Here is a 14,697-nt window from a genome sequence, read left to right as displayed (position 1 = left end):
TTTCCGAGTAAGTTTTGCTTTTCAAGTCTTTTGTTGCTTTTTCTGTTGCTTTTGTTTCCTTAGCTTGTGTGAGTGTTGTTTTGCATGTTTTATTGAATGCCCGCTGGATTTTTAGTTTGTTTTAACTTATAGAAGTATTGTTTCAAGTTTTTATTGTCTTTCTTAAGCGTCGCATGTATAACCCCATTTTTGCACTAATGTCGTTGTTGCGGCAACTCTCCCCACCAGCTTCGTTGTTCATCTGTTGAATGATTTTTGCACTTGCTTTGACTGCATGCATGACCATTCACTCAGATCTATACCATCCTTCTCTCATGCATTCATATCTAATAGTTTTCAAGTTGCCCTTGGGCCGATCTAGGCTACCTTGGCTTAAATCTGGCTCATCCAAGCATGCACTGTGCATTTCTGGAACTCAAGGCTCTGCTTGGCTCTAGGAATTTCACATAGGCTACCAGTGATTTGCTCCATCTGCGCTCCGTGCAGTTTTGGGAGACAGTACCGAGTCTTGCCCACTAGGATTGCACAATACACAGTCCCATCCAGCATCAAGGCAAACTGAACCGCACATTGCGTAGTTGCAGTCCACGGAAAGCCACACTGGATTGCGCTCTGCGTGGTTACAATCATTAATACCTCTTACTGGCAGCTGGGACTGCGTAATGCGCAGATCCAGCTAACAGTCTCCCGCCTCTGAGAATCCCAACTACGCAATCTTGCCAAGCAGTTTCCCATTTTGTTGCATGATTGATCCTTGAAGTGCTTTGTGTTTTTAAGTTGGCATTTTCTTTCCATGAGTGTTCATTCTATTTCTAGGTACATAATTTGTTGAGCAGCTTCTCAGCAGTACATGGAGCATGGTTTCCAAGAGAGCTGGATCAAAGGATATTATAGAGAGAAGCACTGGAGATGTGGTTGAACAAGTGCCAATGAAGTTGTCTACCTATACAGACACGCGGTTGTTTGTAGAGAAGGGCATGAAGATTACATGGCAAGAAATAAAGGACATATTTGCAGGTAGCTTCAAGCAAGATCTGGAAGATCAACAAGTCTATGTCAACATTCACAAGTCAGGCTTGTAAAAGGGTTGCATGCATTTACCCCACCTTCCCGTACGTAGATATCATTCATTGGATTGTCTCACATACCGATCCCGAGACGATGACACTGAGCAGTACCAGTGGAACACAACTTGCCACCTTCAGGACAGAAAACTACCATCAGATGTATCACTTGCCACAGTCGGTGAACTACATGGATGCATTGTTCTACACTCCCAATAGCAATGTGAACACTAGAGACATCATGAAGCATTGGGTAAAAGAACCATCGAAGTTCAGAGTGACACCCAACCTGGTCTACAAGGCGAAGTCACTGAGGAAGGCTTACCAACTCTTGGTCATCTTTATATGTCACTTGTATGGTCAAGAGAGCATGGAGACCTTTCCATAGAGTTGGGCGGTTATGCTGGATCAGTTGGAAAATGAAGGAAGGAAATTAAACTAGTCTGACATGTTGGCTCTTTAGCTGAAAGTGCATGTGTCTAATGCCCAGAGTCTGCTAAGGATGAGCAAGCAAGATTATTTATGTCTGCATACCTTCTTGATGCAATCTGTGCCCAACAACAGTTCCCTAGCATGGGTTGGACATGGACACCATCAGATGATGTTGTGAACATCTATCGCAAGTTTCTCTTTGAGTGCAAATACCAAGGAGTCATGGTGAGGTTGCCTAACCACTTCATCACCCTGCTATACATGATGATATTCAAACTGGATCCACCTTGCATGTACCAAGAAGCAATGCAGGCATTTCTCAACATTGCAGATTGGTATGCCTCACTTGATGACACCTTCATCAGGATGTTTGGCATGGAGAATCCTCTGCATGAGCTACCAAGGTTTTCCACAAACAATTTGGGCATGAAATAGGTTGCATGCCACATCTCCATAGGGTTATCAGTAGGATTGCACAAGAGGAAGAAGGAACCATGGCCCACTCTCCCTTTGCGAATTGGGTTGTACGAGATCCGTACCTTGAAGGATACATATGACGATGCCGAGGACTTGAAGAAGTTCGGGTTTGACACCAAGAGTTTCAATCCATATGATCCCTACTGCATATGAAAGAACTACCATGTGAAGGTATATTACCCATGGATCCATAGGGCATGTCATTAGCTAGAAAAAGATCCTTGTAGGTATTGCTACAACTCCTCTAGGCTCGATGAACTGGTCAGCATAGCTATGGAATAGAAAGTAGAACTACAGGCAGTAGCACCACAGGAAGCAACAACAATAACAACAATGAGGAGCAAACTGGCACAAGAAAAAGGCAAGAGGAAGATTATCGAGAGCTAGAGGCTGGCCAAAGCTACAAGTTTAGAGAAGATCCTCTTGTTGAGAAAGTAGCTTTGGAGATAGAGGCGAAGAGGTGACAACGTGAAATGAGAGTAGAAGGGAGGAATAGAGAGAAGAAAAGGTTGGAATATGTAGAGAAGAAGTTGCAGGAGACAAAGAAGAAGTTGAAAGTAGAGCAAGAGCTTAGGGGGAGAGAAAGGGAAGAAAAGAAAAAACATGAACAGGAGGAAAGACAAGGCGAACTGACAAAGAAAATTGCGCCTATACAGGTTGAGACAACAGAGGAGCCAATAGATGAAGAAGAGGGTGAGAAGGTGTAGATTCAGGAATCTACTCAGCAGGTTGAGCAGATGGTTGAGGCAATGATTATGGAGGCAGAATAGGAGCCACAAGACCAAGACACCGATCTCATGCCAAGAGCATCTGAGGTCGCACCATAGTCTTTGCCACCTCTAGAATCACAACTGGTCTCGAGCGAGCAAGGAGAGGTTTTTCTCCTTGATGATGATCCGAATATGGATGTGTACAATCTGTCATTCGATAAGTCACAACACAGGATTGTACAAGCACGAAGAAGGCAGCTCCCGAATGATCACACATCACCTGCGCACATAGAGGAAAGGGTGATTGTGTCAGATGTCAGAAGACATCCAACTACCATGGTTGGGGCTTCTCAAGCTTATGAAAAAGCCACAAGTTCGACGATCAAGTTCTTAATAACAGAGAATGATTGGATGGCGAAGGACTTGCGAGATGACAGGTAGAGAACAGAGCAGTCTGCAGGATCCGCTATGGAAGAAATGAAGAAAGAAATACTTGCAGAGATATCAACTTTGGAGACCACCATGCGGACGTTGTATAGAATATTTGTCACCATGCACAAAGCAATTGTCCATATATACGGTTTTCAGCAGCAGTGCACAAAGACAGCCCAAACTCTCAAAGACATCCATGCTGCTATTGTGCACGTACAAGAATGGACAATGAGGTACAAGGGAGCCCCACTTTACTTGCACAAGATGATGAAGCCGCAACAGAGCTAGACAAAGCATAGATTTAGATGTTGATCGGGAACTATGAGTATCCCCCTCCGCTCATCGCCAACATTGAAGCTTCCTATGCATGATTGCACAAGAGTTTGGATGTCATAGTGAGGACACACATGATTCCTTCGATCGAAACTCTCACCCAGTCCATGAGGAAGAACCAAGTCATGATGGAGGTCGACGGGTACATTGAGCAATTGATGTGAAAAGCCACTAGTGATGACTTGCAGCTGAGCGCAAAGAACATGCAAAAGTACATCAGAGGACAATGTTGCGGATGCTTTAGGATGAGTTGGATAGAGATTTCAGAATCATATACCCGGAAGCCATGGAGGCGAGAGTCGTGTTTGATAAAGACATCACCAAACAATATGGGGACACAATAGCGTAGTACTGAGATTGGTATCAGTTCGTCACCGAAGACATCGCAAGGAGGTTTCCGAGTTGATCTTTCCCCAAGACCCCGAGTGATGTTGGTTGTCTTGTTAGGCTGACTGAAGCCTATTTTGTCGCACACTGGTAATTGTGGAAATTGTATTATTTTAAATATGTTATAAGTGAAATTCCAAGTGTCACTGGTGGAATGTGAACAGTCACTATGTAATGTGAAGAGTCATGAGGGTAGTCTAAGAGTCAAAGGGGAATGTCAAGGGTCACCCGACTCTTTGCTATATATAGAACCTCATAACTCATAATACTAGCTTTTGGGAGCCAATATTTTGGCTAGGCATTGCTTAGATAAGGATTGGAGAGTATTATGATGAGCCTTGGCTTCTCCATAGCATAGAGTGAGTACATCCCTTTGGAGGAGCGTAATGTTCCACTATTGGGGCTAGTGGTTGTCAATGGTGTATGCATGGATGGAACTTTCACTTAATAATATAATTGAGCCAACACATTTTCATGCATATGTTGTTATTGTAGTTCGACTATTCTAGTTACTTTAGCAATGTAAGTTATTTCACTTATGCATTTGTGTATGAACTATTTTGTATACGATTGTACGAATCTTGTTAAAGACGTATTGTTGTATTAACCAATCACTTTGGATTGTGGATGGATTGTGGATTATTTCGCTTCCATCTTGTGATGTCATTCAACTCGTGCGTTCCTTTCAGATTGCGTACTGTTAAAAGCTTCTAAGTGACACACTTCCTTTTCCCCTCCGTGTGTTAGAACCCCATTGCATCTCACTTGGCTCACTACAAGGTCACACACTCACTTCTGACAAAGTTGCCATACTCACCATTGTGCCCTATAGCAATCAAGGTACTATTGTATTGAGGTCTAGTTGGGACTTCTTACTGGGGAGATTCCCTGACATGTTGGCAGTTCCAACACCGTCAACAGGTGGAAAACTAATTATGGAATTGAATGAACGCTTAATAAGATCAATGATAAAGCAATGAAACATCAATTAGGATACAAATTTATGCAATTCAAACATTATATATCTTCAAACATTTATATCTTAAAAAAATTGTTGATTATATTCAAAATTTGATTTTGAATCAATTTCTAGCATACAATATATTTTAAAATTCAAAATGAAATTGTATAACATTTTACAACTAAGTCAACGCCAATTAAATTTGGGTGGGAAAACTTTGAAAAATTAACTTATCACTTAGATTAACCTCAGATCACAATAAGCATAAATTATGATGAAATGGGGTTTGTTTGTTTGTTTGTTTGTAAGCTTAGAAGTACCTTTCATTCATTCATCTATAAACAGGCAAGTTACAAATATATGGTTCGTCTAGTAGCCTCAACCTGCCCAATGGGAAACCAGGTCTGTTGGCCACCAAATCGCATTATAAGCCATCCAAAACATAAACAATTTAAGTCTTTTTAACCAAGCCTTATAAGGCTAATAGTCTAGAAACCAACTAATAAACATCAAACTGAAATCATAAATGCTACTCGACATAAACCAAAAAAGAAAAAAACCAAAATTAACAGTCATAGCTTCGACCATTACTCATCTGACGATTCCACCGAAGCAGGGTCTTTAGCACTTGATCCTGGTAATTCAAATTATGGCAGGCATGGGATATGCCACTTGATGAGGCCTATATGGGTGTTATGGTTCTGCAACTGATGTTGGATAAGCTGGAGCTCATTTTGAATGTCTTGTAGACCTGGTTCGGCCTCACAGTGTGTCACTGTGCTAGTGGTCATAACTATTCTTTTGGCCAATATACACTTCATTAACCAGTAAAGATGAATGGACTATCTGAACAAGGTGAGATGACCACCCGTGTACCCAGGGTCCGTGATTAGTTCCCTATAGTCTTTGACTAGAGGTTCAAGCTCAGATTGGGAATTCAACTTTGCCTCCTAGTTCACAACCAATTGTTTCACCTACACCGGAGTCCCTTCGCAGTAAGCCTTGACTGTGGCCTGAAGATTCTCAGAATTTGTTTTTTGACCCATCTACCATGTAGTGCCTTGTCTTGCAGTCTCATGTCGCATAATCCCCTTCCACGCAGTCCCCTACCGCGTAGTTCCCTACTGTGTAGCTGCCTTCCATGTAGTCTCACGCCGCTTAGTCTGCGGTCCTCTATCATTCAGTTCAACTGGAAGATGGATCTACAACTTTTCCTTTATCTTCTTGGCATCTACCGCTTCTTCCGCCTCCACCCGAGGCTCCACCGCGAGGTTGAGACTTCTCCATGTCTACCAAGGTCGGGCCCCCTTTATTCATACTTCTACCACTTTCTCGTGCTTATGACCCAGTACACTGTAAAGAGGCAAGAAATAAAGGCAATGTAGGTGGACTTGGAATATAATTTGTACATAGAATCACCCGAAAAATAAGCATTAACTTAAGGAATGGCCGAAAAACAAATGCAACACTGGACAATGTTGTGTCCCTTCAGGATTCCACCACCTAAGCCAACAAGCATATATAATTAATAACCCTCCAGAGGTGGGAGGTATCACCAGAATAAGAATAGTGTCCCCCATACCCCCCTGAGCCCTGAGTCCATAGACTTGGCCCTGATCATTTTCCAAAACCCTTGCTCTCCACAGGGCTTGCCCCGACAATTCAAGCTTAAATTGGAAAACCTAATTATCAACATGCAGAGAAAACATCATGATAATAAACCAGAAACCAGTAAACAAGCCCATGTGAGAAAGAAGATTGCCAAAAAATATAGAAATCGGCACCCATAATTGAGAAGGCCTATATTGCCAGTCACTGAAACTGCTAATTTAACCAGTGTTTCCTTTCCTCTATGGGCACGAAGTTTATCCCAAGTAGCTACCCCCACCCTAGATACAAAGATAACATTATAACATACCAGACTTTATATACCAACCTCGAGCAAAGACAGGCAACCACTGGTCATCCTCTCGCATTCTCGATGAAGGGAAACTATAACAAAAAAACTTAGGCTCCTTAAGAAGTCGAGGACCCGAGTTTATACACCAGGTATATGGTCTTAACTCCACCTTCGCTCCCACTACCTATATGCACCAAGGATTACCAACTTTCATGTCATTGATCTGCCAAGATATGTGACGTTGCATATTATCACAGTGAATATGTGTGTGATGGTGTGGGGGATACCACCCACCATCCCAAAACATTAAAAGCTCTGTCATGTCAATCAAGCCAAAGCGGGCCTCTAGCTGTCTCGCACCCTGATCAGTGGTTCTGATTATGATCCAAGTCCTGGTTTAGAATCATAGTCAATTGGTCCATTCCCACTTCCCCAATCTCCCTTATCCAAGGCTGATTTATATTCACTCTCGGGTGAAGCCAACCCTAGTTTGCTACGAAATCTGCAGCTTTGTTACCATTGTGGCAAACATGCGAGGGGATGATATACTCAAAATCTTGAATAAGTTCACTGATATCCTAGATCAAGGGAGAAGTCCTCCAGCTTTTACTAATATTTTCCCACTGGGATTCTTGGTTAAGATTTTTAATAGTATCAATGATCATAGAAGATTCGCCTTCCACCACCATTTTTCTCAGCCCTTCCCTTCTAGCTATTATCAAGCAATGTTTAACATCATTGAATTAAACTTCATTGTTACTTGCAATGCCACAATTCGAAACGTATATTTGGACAACCCAACCCTGCGAGTCACTGATGATCCCTCCAAACCCTGCATCCCTAGGGTTACCTTTAGATTCCCCATCGAAGTTTAGCTTGAGAAAACCCTCTGGGGGGCATGAGAAGTAAGAAGGAGATTGGCTGGGAGGCAACTTTAATTTCCAAGATGAGGGTGTAAGCATTTGCGAGGATAAGTTGAGAGTAGACAATATCCATGCTTCTTGGGGGTTGACCTTCCAATCATCAAAAGTCCATTTCTTTGCAAGTATAAATTCTCTTACATTTTGGAGTATTCCTTTACAAATTTCCAAGTGTGACAGTTCTGGTCCTTGAAAATCCTTCTGTTCCTTTCCTTCCATACTGCCCATAAAAGAAAGTCGATAGATAGACACTAGGATCAATTTACCACCGGACTAGAAGATATTCCTTTCCTCCAACTCCCAATGGTGGATCGGATACTGGTATTATCCTGTTCTAGAGGACCAAAAAGAGTATCTATATTCTTCCAGGTCGGGCTACAAAGGGGCATAGATTCAGAAGATGCTCTATGGTTTTATTCTGAGAGGTACACATATTGCAAAAGAGGGCCCATGGATTCCTCTCTTCTGTAATTGGTCACAGGTGAGAATCCTGCCACTGCACACTAACCACATGAAACACATTACTTTCGACCAAAATTTTCTCGTCCATATTTTCCTCGAGAGTGAATTGTTCTGATCTGGATGCTCCTTTGCTGCCAGTTGGTAAGCTTCTTTTATGGTGGGCATACCTTTAGTTTGATAGTCGCATTTGAGAATGTCTTGTCCATCTAATGATGAAATTATTCTAGTGCACAACTCGGAATCAAACACATCCCATTGGTTTGAGTCAGAAGGGTTGTGCCAGTCTTCTCTCATTTTCCACTGTCTCCATTGATTCTCGGGGGTCAGGTCCCAAAACTGATTAACTACCAAGTTGTGGGGTCTATTAGTGAAAAGGAAGATCTTTGCCAAATCCTAGTGACTCAATATTTTTTCTTGTTGTTGCCATGAATCTGGCCAGAAAATAGCTCTCCTCCCATATCTGATTTTCTAGAATGTGTGGTTGAGAATTAACTCTTTATTCTCAGAAGCTAAGGCATGTTATATTTCTGGCCCCAGATGACCTTTCAGAGATCAGTACAACCTTGAATCCATCGCCACTAGAGTTTTTCCCCCATCACTTGGTTTAGTGGAAAGGGATCCTGAAGACCTAACCCCCTTGCCATTTCAGGTTTAGTAAACTAGTCCCATGAAAGGAATGCCCATTTTTTTGCTTCTTAAGCCCCCTCCCATAGGAATTTTTTGAAGATAGTTGTCATATCAGAGCAAGCAGTTTTAAGAGCAGCTAGACCCAAGAGTTGATATATTGGGATCGATTGTAGCACAACCTTCAGTAAAACCACCCTCATAACAATGTTCAGGGATCAGAAACACCAGTTTTTAAATCGAGATTGGATTCGCTCAAGGAGGATTTTCCAACAAGAGGTCCTAAGAGAGTTAGTCACTAGGGGAATTCCTAGATATTTGGATGGAAGGGAGATGAAATACGTTATTTAACAAAATGATAAAAAAATGCATTAAATAAGGCGGTTCTAATAAAAAATCAAACCATTATTTACTAAATTTTGAAATATAATAAAATCAAATAAAACAAAAAATAGTTAAAGACATAAATTAATAATTTGAAATAATTAATTTTGAAATTTAAAAGAAAATTTTCTAATTAATTTATTTATATGTGAATATGGTATAGAAGTTGACATCATATGATCTAGTGGATCAATTTTATGATCAAATTTAAAATTTGTCAGAATGGCTGGAAACCTGAATGACAGTGTAGATCTCATCGTTATGAATCCAACGCAATTCATTTCGCAAACAACAAACGCCATATGCTCTCGAAAATGAGTTCTGTTCATTTGTGGAAACAATAATTTTTTTTGGTTTTTTGGGATGCATGACTGCACAGTGAGCAGTCCATACTGCTGACTGCACCCTGACTATACATGTTCACTGTGCTTGGTCGACTAATCAATGCTTGACACTTGGCATAATTGTATTAACTCTGGAAATGGTTAATTTCATTGGTTATGAGGTGAACCAACTAGAGGCTGCCACGTGGCCCCCTGGTGGTCACTAAAATTATGTTAAGGGAAGAATTCCAAATCCATAGGTTCAAACACGCGACCACTTACCAACCAACCAACGGACTTCACCAACGTGCCACAGATGTCTCATGTTAATAATATTGAACGAAACATTATAAAAGTAATGGTTTCAGCGCATTTGGGGAGGGGGCTAGCCCAAGGGCATATGGCCACTCACATGACCACCGTCATGGATAGAACAAAGTGGGTCGGAGTTAGAGGTCTAGCCTCTGGACATGCGCCTCCCATAGAACTGACGACAAGAGCTCCAACAGAACCCCGAAACCAACGACGAAAATCCCGCCATGTGGCGCACTTGGAGCCGTTCAATGGCTCACATGTCCAATTTAATGAAGCACAAATCCCCCCAGCGCCGGGTGAAATTTTTGCCCCACTGGGCTGCCAAGGGCAGAAATTGTGGAACTGTTAGCTAGGTGTTGCGTTTTATAGAAGGAATAACAGAGAAACTTTAGGAGATCATATCTTTTGCAATTTTTGGTCTTTTTGGGAGCAGAAAGAGGCTAGACAAGGGTTTCTAATAGTTCTGAATCCATTGGAGCTATTTTTGAAGCCATTTGAGCATTGTAAATTGATGTAAACACCATTTTATGAGAATAATGAAAGAGGCCCAACCATTGGAAGCTGGACCAGGAGATGTAGCCCAAGAGGGGTGAACTCCTTCATCATTTTGTTGTGTTGTGTTTGATGTTATGGTGATTTTGTCTCATGTTTTCTGCAAAAAATAAACTTTTAATTCATGTTTATGTGTTTATGAATTTGACATAAGAGGCTTAAAAGACCCTAATTTAATTGCTTGCAATTTATCATAATCCTCAAGCAGTTTCATATACAAATCATCATACCAGTAAAGTTTTAGCAATAAGCTATAGGTGAGTTGTCACCATTACATGGGAGTTTCCGTAACTGTAACAAGGGAACAGGGGAGTTGTCGAAACTGTTACAAGGAAACAAGGAAGTTGTCGCCGCATAATTTAAAGTAAAAAATCACCATTATGTCAAAATCACAGAAATAAGGCATTGCCGCCACTAGAACAAGGAGTTACAACATACTAGTAAAGTTTTAGTAATAAGCTACATATGTGTTGCGACCATTACGGGGGAGTTGTCACAAGGGAACAATGGATTTGTTGCAAGTGTAACAAGGAAACAGGGGAGTTGACACCATTAGAACAAGGAATTATAGCCGCATAATTAAAAGTAAAAAATCGCCATTATGTCAAAGTCACTGGTACAAAACTCTGGAACCAAATAATAATAATAATAATAATAATAATTAATGCTAAGGTCTTAAATACTTTCAAGGACATGTATAGATTGTTCTAGTTTTTAAATCATATGATTAGTTTGGTTCACAATTCAAAGGCTTGAACTCCAAGGACATATATCTTTACTTAGATAATGAAAAAAACAATGAAATAAAATAAATCATTCATACAAATATTTTTAAATTATATTTAATTTTGAAATTCAAATGTCATTTCCATTTTTTTTTAAATTATTTATTTCTTTTAAGTATTATGTTGATTCTTTAAATAATGATAATAAAAGGTCTTTAAATATGTAAGACCCGTTATAATTTTTTTTAATGCAACTTATGATTTGCATATTAATTTTCACAGGATGTAAAAGAAAATTAAAGCTTTGACTTTGTGGTTGCATGATCCAATAAAATTAGAGCTTTGAAGTTGTGGTTGCATGATCCCTTTCAGAGGTAGGTGGATAGTGTTTGTTGCCTATAAACTTCAAATTGTCCTATTGGTAGGAATTCATAAACCTGAGTTTTTAAATACCTATTGGGTTTAGAGTGTGATAATGAAATTGGGTTTAGAATGTCAAAACCTAGTAGATTTTAATTTATAATACAAGAGTTCAATGTGTTTCTGCAATTCAAACATTATATCTTAAAAATAAATGTTGATTATATCAAAACGTGAATCATGTATAAAATCATTTTTAAAATTCAAAATAAAATTATAAAACATTTTACAACTAAGTAAGACCCATAAAAACTCATTAAATTAATGTAAAAAAACTAATAAATTCACTAATAACTTAAATTAACCTCATATGACAAGCCTAAACACATTTCATCATAATTTATGCTTATTGTAATGGTGCAACCTCCAAATATTCCATGGAAAGCATTTTCTACCACTGATTTGGTAGAAGAATTGGATGAGGACTCTTACTCCATACCACAATAATGGATGAGGAAAACACCTCAAACTTGGTTCCCACAATACTTCTCAACTCAAACTTTGTTCCCACAAAATCCAACGACCCAAAGCAATGAAAGCGAACAACGTACGGAAAGAATGATTAAACGTTAGTAATCTCCTAGTTTAAGAATGATTAGAGTAGTAAATTTAGGCTTTGTGGCTATATCTTTTTTGAAAGGGATGAGACCCCTGCGAAAAAGTTCAAATATATCAATATCTATCACAACATATTGGATCATATTTACGTCATTAGATAGTAACTTTTCCGTGTCAACTGTGATTCGAACCCGGATGTAGAGGTTAATAATGGACACTCCCAACCAAGGGTTAAAAGTGACGCCCGTTTACCCGTTTTTGGCTATTTTAACCGTAAAATACGGTTTATGGTAAAAAATACGCGTCATTGTTAATTGGCTAATTATTTATAAAAGTGTCAAAATGACGTACAAGTAAGAAAATCAGAAGTTTCAATTATATATACATATTTTATTTATATATTTATTTACTTTAGGTTGCTGCACTCCAACTCTCGACTTCGGAATTTAATCCATGTCAGGCGATATCTATTATTCAGTCTATCAAATTTGATATCAAGTGATTCTATTATTCTATCACATTGGGTGCAAACCAAAACCTTTTGCTCTGAATCAATTGAAAAGAATATTGATTTTTGATTATGATATTGAAAAAAACTTTATAGATGCCACAGGAAGCTCTTTGACTCAAAAATTACATCGAAGCTCACAAAGAAGGTGAGAAGATGACTGTCACCAAAAAGGTGGGAAGATGACTGTTGCAAGAAAAGTGGCTTTGAGAGTCGCATTTACCATTCTCAATTTTCTGTTACTTGTTTCTTGAAATTCTCTAAATGCTTTGGGAATTTTATAATATCCCTGGTACAGAGTTTTATACAATAATAAACAAAAATACAAGAACTCCAACGTTTAGGGAAGGAGTAAGCATTTATCCGAGTAAAGGCTTCTCCAGATTTGGGTTAATAGCACGGTGTGCAGGTATGCCCAACTTTCCCTCCTCGTGCTTTCTCATGCGGCAGAAGCAATGCATGATGCATGTTTGTGGTTTTGAAGATGAGACCATTTGTAAACTTGTTTGTTAATTTATTTGGACCAGCAACAGTCTTGAATGCTAAGGTGGGTTTGGTTGGCAAAGAACATTTTCAAGAAGGGGCTCTATTAGGTATTTAAGGGAATATTTTTTGAATATGTCAATGCTATTTTCATTGTATTTTATTCTACATACATCATTTTTATTTTAATTATCCTTAAAAAAATAGACTAGGTTAGTTGAGATCATAGATAATAATATCTCCAAGTTACTCCCAAGTCAAACTCTAATCAGACAAGCTAGCTAGACATCCAAGTCTGAATCTACAAAATAGTTATTTTCTCTGAGTATTTTATTTACAACAACTACCGTAAAAGTTTTCCACTGGGTGTTGGAGAACACATGTCCAACATTGATAATTTTCTGACCAATGCCAATTATGAAACAAAACATATAAATACATAAAAATTGCACTTTGAATGACATTCCTAAAAGATAAATTCTCAAAAAAAAACAAATTGAAATCACTTCTTTGTAAAAGAGAAAAATCTATTTTGCATTATGGAAAAATTTGGAGTTTTTTTTTATTCAATGGAATTCACTTATCAGTTAAAAACTTGCGTTAATGCGTATTAATTAAATAGAAATTAGGTGGTTTATAATAAAAATATAATAATATAATTAGGAAGATTTGATCCTCATATTGCATCGCTTTCTTGGAAATAGGTAGATTGTATGACTTTATACCTTTCTAAATTGTAGAAAATTTGATAAAACATATATCTATAAAAATGGACATGGATATAAATTATGAATTTGTTACATTAGATTATTAATGGTTTGCTTATCAGAGTTATGGAGTGTTTTTCTTATGAGAATATTACACTCTATAACTCCATAAATATAGGTTTTGCTAATATGGAGTTATGAGAATATGGATTGTCATTCCATACCAACCTATTTAGTTATGGAGCGTCATATTTAGTTAAAATATTTCAAATATTCTAAATTATGTGACACAAGCTCCTAGTGGAAGTAAAATGGACTTAAATCGCTGGCTGACTTGGGTTTCTTGCTTTGACCACTGTTACTTCATTTTTAACTCTATCATATATTATGAATTTGAACACCTACATTGGTTTGATTTTCACAATTCCCCATTAATATCCTTTCTTAAAATTTGTGTAAAATTTATTTTTTTAAATGTTTTTAATTGATAAACTAAAATTCATATATCTAATTTATTTATTTTTATTATTAAAAACTATATATTAAAAAATATCAAAAAATAATAATAATAAATTATCACTTAGTATGTTTTTACAGGAAATTCATATATATCTAATTTAGTTATTTTTATTATATAAAAATTATATATTAAAAAAATCAAATAATAATAATAACAAGGAGCCACTGTTGTGGCGCTAGTCCCTATCGGTTAATAGAAGAGTTTGGTGAGTTATTATTATGAGATTTAATATGTGTTTAATTTGCATTATCATCAGAGCTGGTTTGCATTACTAGTGTGTTGTAGGCATGCTTATTTGTATTAAGATTTAGTGAATTGGATAGCGAATTGTTGTATGGACTTTTTGACTTTATGCAAAGAGTGAAATATAATGAACTTTGCGTTTGTTAAGTAAGAATTGTGATAAATGTAAGATTAGTTTTAGACGTAATTTTCCAATGTGTCATGATTTAGAAAATGTTTAGATTAATAATTAAAATGTAATAAAATTTAAGAGTGAA

This window comes from Pinus tabuliformis, chromosome 9 (assembly GCF_031772625.1).
Source record: "Pinus tabuliformis cultivar Carrire ecotype Pingquan chromosome 9, CPIR1, whole genome shotgun sequence".
NCBI lineage: Eukaryota > Viridiplantae > Streptophyta > Pinopsida > Pinales > Pinaceae > Pinus > Pinus tabuliformis.
This window is presented reverse-complemented; position numbering follows the sequence as displayed.